At 43.6% G+C, this 19325-nt stretch overlaps 1 protein-coding gene across 6 annotated transcripts in view; it reads left to right on the top strand.

Annotated features, from left to right (window-relative positions):
• The window catches only part of GRIA1 (glutamate ionotropic receptor AMPA type subunit 1), a 278435-nt gene that overhangs the window by 132969 nt on the left and 126141 nt on the right, over positions 1–19325 (top strand). The window lies entirely within an intron of this gene.

The following is a 19325-nucleotide window of genomic DNA, read 5'->3' as shown; positions in this document are numbered from 1 at the left end:
TCATTAGAAAAATAAGACGGGTTTCCTGTCTTAAAAGTTCACGGTCCCAGTCACCTCTCCTGATCCCCATATCAATTTTCAGCATCCCAAAGGCTTTGAGACCATGGGGATTGCTGCCATGATGTCTCAAAAAATGCCTTGCGACTGGTGTCAGGGCTTTAAAAAGAGAACTATCTCTGGGGGCATTTCTAATATTAAGATGATGCTCTGAGAGTCTCTTTTTCAGTGGTCGACGGGTTTTGCCAATGTAGTGCTTTCCGCAGGGGCATTCCAGGTTATAGATAACCCCTGCGGTATCACACGTGATGTATTGCCCTATTTTCCAATCCTTCCCATATCTGTCTGTATAGGAGCGACATGTGGTCATCATGGGACATGTTTTACAGGTACCACATTTAAAAGAGCCTTTCTTAGAGATCAGATTACGGGTTTCTTTTTCAAGATGACTGTGTACCAGAACGTCCCTAAGGTTATCACTCCGTCTCCAGCTAATGTCAACCCTGTCTCCCAAAACTTTTTCCAAATCTTTATCGGTTTTGAGGATATGGAGATGTTTATTAAGGACATTCTGAACTTCTCGCCATTCTCGGCAGAAGGTCCCAATAAACCTGATCTTTTCTGGTTGATCATTCTTTTTGCTGCCTGGGACTAAGAGCTGTTCTCTGTTGTACCTGCGGACTTCTTTTCTGGCCTTGCTTATGGCCCTGTTACTATAACCCCTGTGGGTGAGTCTGCTTTCGAGCTGGTCAGCCCTTTTCTCATATGTGGTGGATTCCGAACAGTTGCGCTTAGTTCTCAAAAATTCCCCTTTGGGGAGCCCCTTGATGACAGGAGGAAAGTGCGCGCTCTTACTGTGTAAGAGGGAATTGGTGGCCGTGCTTTTACGAAAGATATCGGTAGTCAGGGATCCATCCCTTTCAATAGTGATACGGAGGTCCAGATACTCCACCTCTTTCTGGCTGGTTTGGAAGGTGAGTTTGAGGTTAAGCTCGTTGGTATTGAGCTTGCCCATGAATTCTGTGAAGAGACCAATGTCCCCCTCCCACACAATCAGCAGATCGTCGATATAGCGTAGCCATAGTAGTATGTGTTCAGTGTAAGTCTCATGGTCCTCAATAAACACACACTCCCGTTCCCACCACCCCAGGTACAGGTTTGCATACGTGGGGGCACATGTGCTCCCCATAGCAGTCCCCCTGTACCTCTCTGGGATCCTATGATTCCTCTATTTATAATTGTTCCCCCTTTTTCCATCCCCTCCTTTTTCTTCCTGTAATTCTCCCCTTTTCATAACCCTATGGATGAGGATATCCACCTTCTTTATACCGGTTTTGATGCATCCTATTTGATCATCTATTACATTTTTTCTGGTCCTTCCCTCACCCCTGAGGGGAATGCAGAGGTGATCCCTGTATGAGCCAGAGTGATCAAGGAAGGTTTTCATATTCTCACATATATGTACCCACGTTAATTGTTAGACCATAACTCTTCATATGCACAGTCAGGCCTGATAGATACCTTACTTTCCCTCGGAAACCAGTCCAGTGGTGACCCACATATGATCTTAGGTGACCTAGGAAGGGTCACTAACAAAATAAAGACAAAGATAAAGATAAAAATGAAAATAAAAATCCCTATACATACTTACCTTTGTCCTTTGATAGACTGCTACCCCTCTAGGGTGCACTTTGGTCCCATCACTCCCTATATGTATAACTACTATGTGTATTCCCATGGAAGGAGGTTCTTCCATCCCAAACTCAGTTTTGATCTAATTGAGAGTATCCATCACATATTACTCTGATAGTTTTCATGAAATTGACATAGGAAACCCGACACTATACCCACACGTTTGTGACTGATTTATTTTTTTATTAATTTCAAATTTATCTCCACCCTGGTTTCAGCACCTAACACCATCCATTTTACCAAACCCCTTTTTTGAAATCCACTCTTATATGCACCTTAAGTGGAGAATATCACCCCCATCTTCCAAATATTGGAACCCCCATATGATATATGATATAAGGTTTCCCACTCCCCCCCTTTCACTCTTGGTTCCTGCACGTGTATATTTGGTTTTTCACGGTTTTTTCACTTGTGTTTTTTTCACCTATTCTCCACCTTGTCCTGGAACATGGTCCAGGTCATTGATCTTCACCACTTATGTGGTGTCATCTTCTCACATCACTTCATTATCAGTTTCCGACAGGACATAGATGCTTTGGTACCTAACCTACGCATCTTACACTCTCTTATCAGACTATATGTTTGTATTTTTATTTGAATCTATTTATATTTTTTTGAAGATTCATTAGTAGTGTGAGACCCACAGTACACGTGGGTACACACAAGGATACTCAAACTGATTCCGAGAAAATATGTATACCTGGGTACCATATTCAGTGCGGTCACGTGACCTCATGTTCCATTCTGACAGTATGAAATACATATATGATAACATGCATTAGACGTGCTCTGGCTCATATGCTTCATTATGAGATTGCCAGCTATTCAACACAAACCAATCTAATTAAAAGATTGTCCTCTCCTCTCACGTGTATAGATAATGGCTTTTCTCCTCCCTGTGTATTTATCTTGAGACCATTCCCAATGTGACATTCACTTTAAACATAGGACTTTGTTTTCCAGCTCAGTTTCTGCACTAAGTCAGATCTATCACGCCCATATACAAAGGGTGATTGACAGGGAGCAGGTACCTGGACACACCCATCCACACTCACCTGCATTGAGTTACCTACTCACCATAGGTATATAAGGAGCTTCCGGAGGCTTGCCAGGCTGGTCCTGATGAAGCTCCGTTCTGCGAAGTGTACACTGACCTAATCAGTGTGTTTTGACTCCCCTCTTCCCCTCCCCATTGATATTGTGAATTTCTGAATTGTGTGTTCTGGCTGTCAGACGGCAGGGCTAACGTACGCCAGTTTTCACTGGGATCGTGAGCCTGCTTGAAGCAGCGGTGCAAGACGTCTGCACCGCCGCCTCTCAAACTACCGAGCAACAGTGAGGCAGTCGGCGCTGCTATCCACACGCCGCTGCCTACTCTGCTCCGTGCGTCTATCCAGGAACAGACGGGAGGCAGACGGCGGTGATACGTACACGCCGCCTGTCCCTACCAGTCCCGCGCTGTTCCATCACTGCCTGTCAGCTTACCTCCTGGTTCACCTCCCGGCGGTAGTGGAAATTTGGCTTAGAAGTGGCAGTTCTAGCCAGGTTTCACTAGCCGGGTAGACGCTCAGCCCCCGTACAACAAGGGTGACACTATATGTTCATTCACATCGCTATTTGTAGGTCATCATTACTGTATATTCTCCCCTGATAGGATCAGGGAGAGTTCACATCTTTTAGTCACCCTGCTCCGGGGAATCAATAGTACCAACTTAACATTAAAGCTGAGCCTACATTCTATAAAGTGTCAGCAGTGAATCGGCCAATTGAACACATATCAGTGGCTGGCAGACATTGGGAACCACTGTGTTCGTTATATATACATTTTCTGAAGTGTCCAATCTGTCTGCCAGCAGTGCTATAGGAGCACATATTATACTTACAAGGGGCCATTTGGGGAATTGGGACACACTGTATAAGGATAAAAATTTATCCTTTTTTATTACACTGTCCGTGTTTCATGTTTTTTTCACCTGTTTGTCAATATTTCGCACCTTTGTCTTTTAATAAAATTTAATAAAAGCTACTTTTTAAGAAAAAACTCTGTATCTCCAGGTGCACCACACAGCGACATATCTTTTTCTTTTTCTGTAATAAAGTCTCGTTTCTGTGTCCAGTGGTAGCACACCCTCATATCTTTCATTTAAGGAAAATCACCCATATGAAATCCTGAGGGTCCTTTAACATCATATGATTGTATAAAACCTATAAATCCAGTGCGACTGACCTTTCCCTATACCCCCAACCCTGTTTTTTGCATCTAAATTTGATGACATCTTGTCATCTTCTCAGGTTAGTCAGCACGGCACAATTGTGACATTATTTCCAAACATCTTAAATCTTATAAAAAATTTTTTCAATCCTGGCAACCCCCCGGCTAGCTCCGGATACCATTTTCATGTCTCTCCCATCCAATGTGGCAACACCATCTGCCTTTAGCCTCAGCCAAGAGCTGACTAACAGGCAAACCAATTTTCAAAAATGCCTTGACAACATGTTTGATAAAGACATTACACATATTGACACTGCACAAGAAGATTGGCAGAATGATATGCATAGCCTTAAATCAGCCATGGCCAGACAAACCAGAACTTTCTGGAATAAGGCAACTTTCGAAAATTATATAAAACAACAAATTACCCCTAGAGGTCTTAGGCCTAGGGTATTTCCATCATTTGAACTTGCTGATGAGTCCCTAAAGATAGAGTGGGAGAGAACACTTACAACCTGTTCCTTGAGTTTAATGAATATCCTAATAAAGCATGATGAGATAATGCTCATGAGACATACTCAAGAAATTGCTACACTGAGTGAAAAACTAAAAAAGTTTGAATCCCTGGAGAAATTCCAGAAAATGTATCATCGCATAAAACAAGAATTAGATAACATTGAAAAGGAGACAGTCAGTCGGAAAAAGAACAAAATTATGAGAGACCAGAATGATTTCAGGATGAATAGGGTGTACAGATGGGGAGCCAATAACCGTAAAAAACCGGCTAGCGGTAACCACACAGGGTATACCACCTCAGATGTGGACTCTTCAGAGAGTGATGCACCAGGCTCATCCCAGACAGTCAGGCCCAGGCGGGATTTTTTAGGGGTCAGTCCCAGGGATTTGAGAGAAAACCTGGGACGCGACCTAGGAGGACCAGGCGGGGAAAGAAGAAGAGGAAAGAGAGAGTACAGGGAATGGAGAGAGGATCCCAGAGAGGTGAGGAGATACAGGAAATAACGAATGACTCCCTCAAAATCATTAACCTCACGGACCACACTCTCAGTGAGGCACAAATCTCCCTTCTCAACAAAGGCCTTAGCTTTTCCCCTTCTAAAAATTTGAACCGCTTTGAGTATGAGAAAGATCTTCATCTCTATATAAGAAAAATACTTCTCAAAAAATTCTTTCAAAAAAGAACTGAGAATCTCTCCAAACCCCAGGAAACCCTGGTACATGACCTTCTGAACAATGATCCATTACAACCATCTATTGATCAGGTGTTTGACAGCCAGGACATTAGGATGATACGGATCCTTGAGGAATTACATGGAAATGAGGAGTCAGATACCCCTATTACATCTTCCAGTGATACTGGAAATAAGGCACTCAAAAAGAAGTCCATCTTTACACCAGATTATTCCATATGTCCACAGGCCAAAATCTTTCTAGAGGTGGTCAGTAGGGATCTAGATCAATTGGAGACCCAGAAAAACTTTTACCATCATGAGGACAACCTTAGTCACACAGAGAGAGAGGCATTGAAGGAGATCAGGGGGTGGAAGGATACCATTGTCAAGCCTTCTGACAAAGGGGGTAATGTGGTATTGTGGGGCAGAGACAAGTACACTGCGGAACTGGCACGCCAACTGGGTGACACCTCTTGTTACAAGAGGCTCACCTTTAACCCCACTGACGACTTCTTGCAAGGATACCAGAGACTGATAGATCAGGCATATAGAGAAGGAACACTCGTAAAAACACAATATGACTTTTTACAAGTCAAGAGTGTTAAAATTCCTACACTATATCTCTTGCCAAAAATCCACAAATGTGAGAGGAATCCTCCCGGTAGACCCATCGTATCCGGGATAGGGGGCCTCACTGAAAAGGCCTCACAATTTGTGGATTACCATCTGAGGAAGTACGTCACCACACTCCCCTCGTATGTTCAAGACACCATGGATGTCTTGAATAAAATACAGGGAATCACCCTCGATACAGATGCCTGGTTGATCACATGTGATGTAGAGAGCCTGTATACCAGTATTATCCACACTTACGGTATACAGGCTGCCAAGTACTTCTTGAGCATGGATCGTGACATCCCACTCAATGAGTTCTTGATTAAACTCTTGTGGTTTGTTCTCTCCAAAAACTACTTTGTATGTGAAGACAGATTCTACCTCCAGGTACAGGGGACTGCTATGGGGAGCACATGTGCCCCCACGTATGCAAACCTGTACCTGGGGTGGTGGGAACGGGAGTGTGTGTTTATTGAGGACCATGAGACTTACACTGAACACATACTACTATGGCTACGCTATATCGACGATCTGCTGATTGTGTGGGAGGGGGACATTGGTCTCTTCACAGAATTCATGGGCAAGCTCAATACCAACGAGCTTAACCTCAAACTCACCTTCCAAACCAGCCAGAAAGAGGTGGAGTATCTGGACCTCCGTATCACTATTGAAAGGGATGGATCCCTGACTACCGATATCTTTCGTAAAAGCACGGCCACCAATTCCCTCTTACACAGTAAGAGCGCGCACTTTCCTCCTGTCATCAAGGGGCTCCCCAAAGGGGAATTTTTGAGAACTAAGCGCAACTGTTCGGAATCCACCACATATGAGAAAAGGGCTGACCAGCTCGAAAGCAGACTCACCCACAGGGGTTATAGTAACAGGGCCATAAGCAAGGCCAGAAAAGAAGTCTGCAGGTACAACAGAGAACAGCTCTTAGTCCCAGGCAGCAAAAAGAATGATCAACCAGAAAAGATCAGGTTTATTGGGACCTTCTGCCGAGAATGGCGAGAAGTTCAGAATGTCCTTAATAAACATCTCCATATCCTCAAAACCGATAAAGATTTGGAAAAAGTTTTGGGAGACAGGGTTGACATTAGCTGGAGACGGAGTGATAACCTTAGGGACGTTCTGGTACACAGTCATCTTGAAAAAGAAACCCGTAATCTGATCTCTAAGAAAGGCTCTTTTAAATGTGGTACCTGTAAAACATGTCCCATGATGACCACATGTCGCTCCTATACAGACAGATATGGGAAGGATTGGAAAATAGGGCAATACATCACGTGTGATACCGCAGGGGTTATCTATAACCTGGAATGCCCCTGCGGAAAGCACTACATTGGCAAAACCCGTCGACCACTGAAAAAGAGACTCTCAGAGCATCATCTTAATATTAGAAATGCCCCCAGAGATAGTTCTCTTTTTAAAGCCCTGACACCAGTCGCAAGGCATTTTTTGAGACATCATGGCAGCAATCCCCATGGTCTCAAAGCCTTTGGGATGCTGAAAATTGATATGGGGATCAGGAGAGGTGACTGGGACCGTGAACTTTTAAGACAGGAAACCCGTCTTATTTTTCTAATGAACACCATGACTCCTCATGGACTTAATGAGGAAAATAATTTCACTGTGTTCCTATGATTCCTCTATTTATAATTGTTCCCCCTTTTTCCATCCCCTCCTTTTTCTTCCTGTAATTCTCCCCTTTTCATAACCCTATGGATGAGGATATCCACCTTCTTTATACCGGTTTTGATGCATCCTATTTGATCATCTATTACATTTTTTCTGGTCCTTCCCTCACCCCTGAGGGGAATGCAGAGGTGATCCCTGTATGAGCCAGAGTGATCAAGGAAGGTTTTCATATTCTCACATATATGTACCCACGTTAATTGTTAGACCATAACTCTTCATATGCACAGTCAGGCCTGATAGATACCTTACTTTCCCTCGGAAACCAGTCCAGTGGTGACCCACATATGATCTTAGGTGACCTAGGAAGGGTCACTAACAAAATAAAGACAAAGATAAAGATAAAAATGAAAATAAAAATCCCTATACATACTTACCTTTGTCCTTTGATAGACTGCTACCCCTCTAGGGTGCACTTTGGTCCCATCACTCCCTATATGTATAACTACTATGTGTATTCCCATGGAAGGAGGTTCTTCCATCCCAAACTCAGTTTTGATCTAATTGAGAGTATCCATCACATATTACTCTGATAGTTTTCATGAAATTGACATAGGAAACCCGACACTATACCCACACGTTTGTGACTGATTTATTTTTTTATTAATTTCAAATTTATCTCCACCCTGGTTTCAGCACCTAACACCATCCATTTTACCAAACCCCTTTTTTGAAATCCACTCTTATATGCACCTTAAGTGGAGAATATCACCCCCATCTTCCAAATATTGGAACCCCCATATGATATATGATATAAGGTTTCCCACTCCCCCCCTTTCACTCTTGGTTCCTGCACGTGTATATTTGGTTTTTCACGGTTTTTTCACTTGTGTTTTTTTCACCTATTCTCCACCTTGTCCTGGAACATGGTCCAGGTCATTGATCTTCACCACTTATGTGGTGTCATCTTCTCACATCACTTCATTATCAGTTTCCGACAGGACATAGATGCTTTGGTACCTAACCTACGCATCTTACACTCTCTTATCAGACTATATGTTTGTATTTTTATTTGAATCTATTTATATTTTTTTGAAGATTCATTAGTAGTGTGAGACCCACAGTACACGTGGGTACACACAAGGATACTCAAACTGATTCCGAGAAAATATGTATACCTGGGTACCATATTCAGTGCGGTCACGTGACCTCATGTTCCATTCTGACAGTATGAAATACATATATGATAACATGCATTAGACGTGCTCTGGCTCATATGCTTCATTATGAGATTGCCAGCTATTCAACACAAACCAATCTAATTAAAAGATTGTCCTCTCCTCTCACGTGTATAGATAATGGCTTTTCTCCTCCCTGTGTATTTATCTTGAGACCATTCCCAATGTGACATTCACTTTAAACATAGGACTTTGTTTTCCAGCTCAGTTTCTGCACTAAGTCAGATCTATCACGCCCATATACAAAGGGTGATTGACAGGGAGCAGGTACCTGGACACACCCATCCACACTCACCTGCATTGAGTTACCTACTCACCATAGGTATATAAGGAGCTTCCGGAGGCTTGCCAGGCTGGTCCTGATGAAGCTCCGTTCTGCGAAGTGTACACTGACCTAATCAGTGTGTTTTGACTCCCCTCTTCCCCTCCCCATTGATATTGTGAATTTCTGAATTGTGTGTTCTGGCTGTCAGACGGCAGGGCTAACGTACGCCAGTTTTCACTGGGATCGTGAGCCTGCTTGAAGCAGCGGTGCAAGACGTCTGCACCGCCGCCTCTCAAACTACCGAGCAACAGTGAGGCAGTCGGCGCTGCTATCCACACGCCGCTGCCTACTCTGCTCCGTGCGTCTATCCAGGAACAGACGGGAGGCAGACGGCGGTGATACGTACACGCCGCCTGTCCCTACCAGTCCCGCGCTGTTCCATCACTGCCTGTCAGCTTACCTCCTGGTTCACCTCCCGGCGGTAGTGGAAATTTGGCTTAGAAGTGGCAGTTCTAGCCAGGTTTCACTAGCCGGGTAGACGCTCAGCCCCCGTACAACAAGGGTGACACTATATGTTCATTCACATCGCTATTTGTAGGTCATCATTACTGTATATTCTCCCCTGATAGGATCAGGGAGAGTTCACATCTTTTAGTCACCCTGCTCCGGGGAATCAATAGTACCAACTTAACATTAAAGCTGAGCCTACATTCTATAAAGTGTCAGCAGTGAATCGGCCAATTGAACACATATCAGTGGCTGGCAGACATTGGGAACCACTGTGTTCGTTATATATACATTTTCTGAAGTGTCCAATCTGTCTGCCAGCAGTGCTATAGGAGCACATATTATACTTACAAGGGGCCATTTGGGGAATTGGGACACACTGTATAAGGATAAAAATTTATCCTTTTTTATTACACTGTCCGTGTTTCATGTTTTTTTCACCTGTTTGTCAATATTTCGCACCTTTGTCTTTTAATAAAATTTAATAAAAGCTACTTTTTAAGAAAAAACTCTGTATCTCCAGGTGCACCACACAGCGACATATCTTTTTCTTTTTCTGTAACATAATTATATAGTACTTAGTAGTTTAGGTTGAAAAAGGACCTTTGATTACCAGTTATATCCCTGAAAGTTTTTAACCAATAAATAATTGTCTAAACTTAATTTAAATGTAGTAAATGTATCTGCCGACACCACGTCATCTGGAAGAGTTCCATCATTTGACTACCCTGACCGTAAAAAGCCCTTCCTTTAAAGTGTACTAAACCTTCTCTGATTTTAGAGTAACTAGGCTGCCTGATAGATCGTTGTTTTGGGCCCTTAATAAATTTATCCAAGTTCAACATGTCTCCCCTTAAACATCTCTCTTCCAGCAGATACAATGGACTAGAGTTTATCTGTGTCATATTCAAGGATAATGACACTGAACAAATCTGTGCAAGGAATCCAGGAGGGTGGGATTCCTTATTAGGATTTTTGCCATGCTTAAAATAATTATAAAATAGACATGATTTTTGCAAGGAAAATGAAAGACAAGCAAATAAACCTATTATATTTCTTGGTTATTCTTTGCTGACTGAATTTGAGGATAAATCATAATCGCCCTCGTTTCTTTGTTAAGTATAAGGCATCGCAAGTAAATGCATGATATATTTCTGACACCAATGGACAAAACCATAATTTAATGTAGCTCTGAATGCAGTTAGTACACGTCTGGTTTAACCTCAGTCTCCAAACTCCCCTCGCACGTCCGTCTCGGCGGAGCTGTTCATCACAGACACTAATACACTGTCATTTGTGGAGCCATGCTACTCACCCTAGCGGTGTCCGCTCTGTGATTAACCTTGTCTATTACACAGATGATGCAAGCGTCATAAAAATGATGCTTCTGCCGCTACCAGCCAACAGAACGATTGTCTACAGTGATGAGCAGCAGAATATTCAGTGCGCTGCCAGCTAATAATTATATCCCCACAGTGAACCTAAGCAATAAAACACAGAGAAAAAGCGTTTAAGCATAATTGATGAGATTATGCTCATGCGTAGCCCACACGCTGCATTCTGTGATAATGCGTTATTCAAAAACACAAATATTTGACGATTTTTTTCCTGAAATATAAATGGCTTTTTTGTTTTATTTTTATATACAGAATTTGTTCCATTTTTTTTTTTTTATAACATATTGTATTATTTAATAAAGTAAAAATATGCTCATAGATAGTGGTAAGTATTATCCATTACAACCCCACTCCACTGACATGAAAACTCCAGATTATTGCATGTGAACATTGGCGTCGAGAAGGGGGCAAGCAGCTACTCTTTACCTGAGCCAAGGCCAGTTGGACCCAGGCCCTGCCAACCCTCCCCCTTCCCATTGTTGGCAGATGCACATCTGGTAGGGCTAGCGAATCGACAGCTGCTGCAGCAGCCTCTCTCCCCAGCCCAGCACATGGCACATGCTGGGTGCCAAGGAGAGAGGCAGCTGCAACAGTAAATCTCCTCTCCCTGCGTGATGTGATGCCCGCCCACCGGTTCTCACACTGTTGCACACTCCCCCCTTTCTGGATCACATCCGGACAGGTATTGGTTTTATTTATGATTAATAAAGTACTGTAGCAGGGGCTGGGCACACATTCCCCAATGATCTATGACGCCTCTCTGTACCAGGGCTCCCAAGAGCTGTCAGTGCCCCTGAATGTGAACCTGTCAGTGGAAACAGCTCAATCTATGTCCACTGGCCCGGGAATCCAACACTGTGTCCTCCTAGCGCAGAGGTTCCCAATCTTTTTTGATTCACAGCACCCTAGAGTATCAGAATTTTTTTCACGGCACCCCTAGGCCCCCAAATAAATAATTAGATTGAGTTTATATGTGATTCTTAAGGTCAGTTTTGTGGTAAAGGGCAGGATTTGCTTCTGTTTGCTTCTGTTTTATGATTGGCAGCCACCAGAACCGGATTTGCTCATAAATAATTAACCATTAATAATTTGAATTGGTCCTGGACCATCAACCCAGGGCACCTCTGCATGTGTCCCGAGGCACCCCAGGGAGCCATGGCACACAGTTTGGGAACCACTGTCCTAGCGAGTGAGCTGGATCAGGGGAGGACTCAGTGTAACCTGGGTTGAACCTTTTTACAGCATAGGAAGAGCCAGTGCACCTGTGATGTCCCCAAGCCAGCAATAAGCCAGGTCCAGTCGACAGTCTGAAAGGGTCTTTTGACCCACGGACCCCCCTGCCAAGGGGCGGTTCGCTGGAGATGGATGGCAATGCGGGAGGGTTGCCACCCTTTCTAAGGGGCTGGGAGGGGGACCGGGAGGGTAGGCAACCCTGATATATATAGATATATATATAGATATATCCAGGGCTATTTTTCAGTAGGATCCAGCAGGAACTGAGGCCCTTATTCTAGTTCACTCTTTCTGATGGACAAAACCATGTGCACTGCAGGTGAGGCAGGTGTAAAACCCCACTCAAATCTAATTGTCTCTGCACAAGTAACACCTGCAGTGCACATGGTTTTGTCTATCTAAGAAATATTTTGTCAGAAAGAGTAAACTAGAATAAGGGCCTCAGTTCCTGCTGGAGCCTACTGAAAAATAGCCCTGGATATATCTATATATATCTATAGATAGATATATATAGATAGATAGATACAGAATCATTACATTAGGATCCCTATTACTGTATAGTGTTTATTTGATGGATATCAAATTTTCACTAAACTACAGCAACCAATTAAATGCTTACTTTTATTATGCAACATGCACTAGATCAGTACAAGGCCATTGCTGATTGGTAGGTCTTGCAAAGTTCAAATTCATCAGTTTAATGCAAAGTAAATTACTTGCAAATCTTTTTTCATGTATCTTTTCATTAGTATCCATTACTTTGTATTTAATTGAGAATTAAAATGATCTTGCATTAATTTTTGACCTTATTCATCATTTAAAAGGGAACTCAGCTGCCCAACATTAACAGAGGTGTTGTCTCGTCCTCTTGTGCACGTGACACTAATATGACAGAGCCCTTCAACAGCCCCAGTCCGTCCCTGTCTCATTCTGTGAAATACCAACTCTGGGCAGTGTACAGCAGGGGAGAGCCCATAATGATGCCAATTGTCCTACCTGATCCTCACAGTCCCCTCAGAGTTTTGAAATGTAGAGTATGATCACACATGAGAAAAGCGAGAGATTTGGTGAGAAATCTCCAGGTTTTTTTAAAGCGGCAATCATTTACACTTCAAAATCAAACTTGTTAAGCAGTATAAATGATTGCCGCTTTTAAAAAACTGGAGATTTCTTACCAAATCACTCACTTTCTGAATCTCTCATCCTATTAAATTTCACCCAGAATCCTGGTTTACTAAATGACTCCTTTGCAAAAATTCACCCCAGGGTACTGGGATTCAACAAGTAAAGCAAAGATATATATGTTTGTACATTCTGATATGCAAAACTATTCTGCCAGTATACACCAGTAACTGGTTAAAGCCTAAGTAACTTTTCACCTGCGTAAAACCATGAAACACTGCAAGTGGGTCAGATGCTCACTTGCCTACTTTTAAAAAAGCATGTCAGGAAGAATGTGAAGGGGACACCTAGAAGTGCGGACATGTACTACATTTGAGGGGCGTGTCATACAATGACTTACATCCACAGATGAGCCCCAAAGCAGTTAGTATACTGTTACGTGTCAGGGATTGTCCATGTATTGTGATATACAAGTGGTTCCATATAAGTAGCCACAAGAAACCGTATTTAAAATGCAGGGAATTGGCACTGATAATTACATTTGAATGTGTATACTGTACCTCTGGTTTCTTTTTTTCCCCAAAAAATATAACAGCTGCATAAAGTGAGTTAGGTGAACTTAGGGAGATTGCTAGACTCTTCGGGGAGTTAGGGAGATCGCTACTACTTCTGGTAGTCTCCTGCAGAATGCAGGAGGGTAGGCGACTATTGGCAGGTGTAACATTGCAGAGAAGATTTGGGAAGGGAATTCCAGAGATTGACTGAAATCAGAGCCGGCCTTAGGCATAGGCCAACTAGGCAGTTGCCTAGGGCATATGGAATGCCTAGGGGCACCAGCAGCTTCTGCTTATTAAAATGATATGCAGCATGCCTATATTCTGTGTGTGAGTGAGGATGTATCTGCTTATGAAATAGTGTATTCATGGAAATCAATGTAACATAGCATTCCGTATGCAGGTACAGCCACAATTGCACACAGAATATAGGCATGCCGCATATCATTTTAATCATTGGAAGCTCCATGTGTGTCCTGGTCTTATAACAATGCAAATAAGACAAATTTTCGAAAAAAAAGGCACCCAAAGTTAGCAGAACTGGCCAGGAGCTGCATGGCCTATTGAGTCAATATGTATGAGGAAACATCTGTATCCAAGCAGAGGCAGAGATCACAGTGTTAGCGGCTGTGTGAGTGCTGTCTGCGGGTGGGTTGGTTGTGCAATAGTGTTCGGCATATGTGTAAGGGGCATAATTTGTGTCATGTGTATAAGGGCATTAATAATGTGCGACATATGTGTAACATGCATTATGTGTGTCGTGTATAAGGGCATTAATAATGTGCAACATATGTGTAATGGGCATTATGTGTGTCATGTTTATAAGGGCATTAATAATGTGCAACATATGTGTAAGGTGTCATTATGTGTATGAAGGGCATTAATAAAGGTTGGCATAATGTGTAAGGGGCATTATGGTTATAAGGACATTAATAATGTGTGTTATGTTTAAGGGGCATTACTGTGTGGTATTATCAGGGGTGCCGAGAGAAAGGGGTAGGGGGTACAAATTACCCAGGCCAAAGTCTGGTGGAAGGGCCCAGTGGCGGCCCCGGGCCCCCTCCCCTTTAGTGACAGCAGCAGCTGCAGCTCTTCTCCTCTGCCCAGCACACACTACTTTGTGCTGGGTTGCAGTGTGGCCATGGAGGTGCTTAAAATACAATATTTTCTCAGGATTTTTTTCTAAGGGTATAATGTGAATAATGTGAGGAGTAATGTATATAAGGTAAAGTGGTACTACTGTGTGATGTAACGTGAATAAGAGACACCATCGCATGATATAATGTGAATAAAGTTGCTCTACTGTGTGGCATAATTTAAATTGGGGGTACTATTGTGTGGCCATGCCCCTTCCCAGCAAGAACACACCCCTGTTTGGGCTGCGCACCGAATGTGTGTGCTGTTTCTATTTAAAATATTGCGGGTGGGAGCACCAAAATGATGGTTGCTATGATGAGGGTTGATGGTGCTGGGAAACGGGAGCAGGGTCAGAGGCAGAAGTAGTGGTGGTGCTAGGGGGCTCCAGCCAAAATCTTGCCTAGGGCGTCATTAAGGCTAGGGCCGGCTCTGACTGAAATCTAAATTGCAGTGTATAACTAAAACTGCCCAGCATTTGTGAGCTACATGAAAAAGCAGCCAGCATTTACCTTGCATACAAAACAATGTACAGTACTGTATATATTTGTTCACCTTGCATTGAAACATCGTTTGCCCTGGTACTACACAGAAACTCTGTTCTTTCTTGAATTATTCCTGAAACAGAATCAGTCTCCATCTTGTCCTATACAATAGTTTAGGGGCCTAGCTCGACACTCATTAGCTCAGAGAACAGAAGTGTTCCTGAACTCACATGTAATGAGTTCCTTCCTTATAAATGACTATGACAAGCCCAGGATTACATCCCCATCTCCATGGTTATGCAGCAGGCTTGATGAGGCTGCGCACAGTGTGATGAAGTAGCTTTGGTTCAGATCTCATTAGGAAACGGACGGTTGCAGCTGGTGCCCGTTGGGTTCTTCGTCTGGTTGTAAATGTATCTGCTGCAGCCACAATCTGGTATAAAAGTAGATTTTTCAGAATTATTGGGGTTTGTTCAGGTAATTATCCTACCATGTTATTGGAATCTTCGGGATAAAAAATGAACAAAAGTGTTATCAACTTTCTACGGAGTAACCAAAGAACAGGCACCACGCAGTATACGGTCACTAGGTCTACAACAACTAGGTGGACAATGGGGTTAGGTCGACAGGGTTATTTGTTTTTTTTTTTTTTTTGGAGCCGACATGTGCCGACAGGCGGTATTTCATGCCCTACCATCAACTAGAGCGTGGCATGAGAATAAAATAGTGTGCCGAGTGCAGCGAGGCACCGTGCTCGAAGCATGACGAGCACAGCGATGGGACGCGGTGCACTTTTTTAGTGTCCATGTCGACTGTGCCAACATTATGGCCCAAAAAAGTGAAAAGCCCCATGCCGACCTTTTGACTGTTGACCTTCCCCATGTCGACATAATGACTTTGTTGACCTAACCCCATGTCCACCTTCAGTTATGTCAACCTATTGGTGTCGACCTAATGCTTGTCTACCTAGTTGCTGTCTATTCAGTGATCCATACCCCATCACACTGTTGGAAACAAGGAGTAGGGCAAGAGTTTGTATAAGATCTAATAGCATTCCTCTATTCATACAGAGGAACTCTATTCATCTCCCAGCTGTCAGGGGACAGTCCCTTTTTTTGGGAATGTCCTGCATCCCACCTGTAGCAGGCAATGTCCTGCAGTGTGTGTGTGTGTGGGGGGGGGGGGGGGTAGTTGGGAGTCCCCATGTCTGTTGCTGCTTTGAATAGAGGCTGTGCACTATTCCCAAAGACAGAGAGATAGGGGGCATGGGCAGCTGCTCTGAGTGCTGGCCATGCACCCAGTGGCGAAACGGAGGAAAGGTCGTGAAGATACACGCCTTTCCAAATGCCACGCCATTTTTTTGGGAGCGTGCAGTGGGTCCTTCATGCCAGGGTCCTAAACCCTCCACCCTAAATTTTGGAGGTATGCCTCTCTAGATACTATTCTGGATTATAAAGGTTCACAATCACCTACATACAGTAATCTTCCTTATGTGTAATTATTTATGTCAGTAGCGCACGCAGGGGGGTTTCTGAGTACCCAGAAACCCCCCCAGGAGTCTAAGGGCCCTAGGCTGAAAGCTGAGGGTTCCCTCTTTCCATGGGTACAAGAATTTTAAAAATCGGCCATAGGGAACCGGAGATATCTGACTTCAAAACAGTGGTCCCCATCCAAGCCTGTTAATTGCTCTTCCCAGTCAGATATTTCAGGTTCTGTCTGACTTAGATATACCCTTTTTCTGAGGGTATATTCTAAAAGCTGGGACTCTCCTCCTTTGAATGACAGTATAAGTTTGTCTCTACTGTTCCCAGAACCAGAGATATCAGCCTTCTAGTAGCTGGTTACTGCTCCAGCTCCACACACCTGGTATGTAGTTTTATATACTAGTTGGCAGATTGCTTTGCCTCCTGAACTCTGATCCCCTAGTCCCCAATACCATTTGGTAGGTGGGATTCTCTAGTTTTTAATTCCATTAAAATCTAAGAAATCTATTTCTGGAAACTGGAGATATCTGCAGTCAAGCAAGCTGTCCTCCCACCAGAAAATTATGAATAATAAGCCCATTCCACTATACACCCCTCCTCTGCATATTAATCATCCTCTACCACCCTGGAAGTTATGTATCAGGGCCCCTTCATTCAGCCCAATGCCCCCTTCTCCCACCTCATCTCCCACCATCTGTGCAGTAAAGGAGTAATTAGTGGAAATTACTGTTCCAGGTACTACATGCTGAGCGGTTGATATAATACCCCCTACCACCCGTGGGACATCAAAGCTTCCCCCACCCCTACCGCTGGAGGATCGGTAGGGACCCCAATACATTGCTATGCCCAGGGGTCTACACTGCTGTTATGCATGTGTATATATATATATATATGTGTGTGTGTGTATATATTATTATTATTATTTTATTATTATTTATATACATTTGGTCTATCTATAATACTTTAACTGACCCGGCATATACTGGGTCACCTAAGTGTCCATCTCCGTGCTTTGCTCCGCCCCTTTGGAAACCCCCTTCTGAATATCCTGCGTTTGCCACTGTATGTAGTGTGTCACATATGTAATAACCACATATATGACACTGGAATATGGGATGAGTACCTGCTTCAGTAAGTTTCATTACTTCCTGCCTGCGGAACCAATAGAATATGAATAAGAATGTGAATAAAGTCTAATCCCTCTAAAATCAAGAGACTCCTTGCACTGTTCCCGAATGTGACTGACTTGGGTCAGTGGACTTAAACTGGAAACAGAACGATGGCAGCTTTATGTACTGGCACATAAACAGCAGGACACTAAGCACGGAGGGCACAGGCGAATGGGGAGTTGGGGAATACCCTGAGGAGGGTGCAGGGTCTAATCCGCTGGTGGTTTTCACCAGGAAGACCCACACGGGACAATGGACCTCGCGAGGGTTACCCTATTCAACCTGAAATTTGGTAACAGTTCTTGGACTGGCATTTGGTATCTGCTATGTTCCGATGGCGCTGGGTTATCGGACTGGGTGCCGATGGCAACTGGTTATTGTACTGGGTACCAATGGCAACAAGGTATCGGACTGAGTACCGATGGGAGCAGGTCATCGGACTGGGTACCGATGGCAACAGGATATCGGACCGGGTACCGATGGCAACCGGTTATCGGACTGGGTACTGATGGCAACAGGTTATCGTACTGGATACTGATTGGCAACAAGTTATCAAACTGGGTACCGATGGCAGCCAGTTATCGTACTGGGTACCAATGGCAACAGGTTATTGGACTGGGTATCCATGTAGGGTTACCACCTCATCCCTTTAATTCCAGACACATATTAATTACACAGGTTCTGTGGCTGGCTGACTTCAAGATTACATTTCACCTGGTTTTAAACTGTCACAGAACCTGTGTAATTAATATGTGTCTGGAATTAAAGGGATGAGGTGGTCACCCTATATCCATGGCAACAGGTTATCAGATTGGGTACTGATGGTAGCAGGTTATCGGCTGTTCTGCTGTATCTTAGTGAAGGTGGAGAACCGCAGGAGTCTATCTGGTAGCAGGAAAGTAACCAGGAGCAATAGCAACAGAATCCTAATAGGAATATAGGAAGCAGCCTGGAGCCTTGGGAGAACTCTCTGGAACAAGCACAGGTAACAAGTAACAAGTTGTTCAATTCACTGGAGGGTTCTGCTAGGCCTGATTGATGCTTGATGATTGGCTGCTGGCTGCAGAAGCAATTTGGAGAGAACCAGTAAGCACCTGCACCTGGATTTACCTGTGTCACATGGGCTTACTGGAGGTGCTAGATAGGTGAGTAGTAGTAGTAGTAGTACGTTTATTTATAAGGCGCCACAAAGTGTCCGCAGCGCCGTACATAGCAAACAAAAAAAAACAAATTACAAGGTAACGTACAGGGTGTGTAGAAAGATACAGTATAAATAGGGGTATAGCTGGTAGAACTAAAATCAGCATCAGTTCAGAAGTAGGTGTCAAAATAGTCAAGGAGACCGAAGATGAAGTAGAGGAAGGGAAGAACAGGACAGGAGCACAGGTGAGGTAAT

The sequence above is a fragment of the Crinia signifera genome, chromosome 4 (genome assembly GCF_055691185.1).
Source record: "Crinia signifera chromosome 4, ASM5569118v1, whole genome shotgun sequence".
Taxonomy (NCBI): Eukaryota; Metazoa; Chordata; class Amphibia; order Anura; family Myobatrachidae; genus Crinia; species Crinia signifera.
The sequence above is the reverse complement of the archived record's forward strand: the minus strand, read 5'-3'. Positions and strand labels throughout refer to the sequence as shown.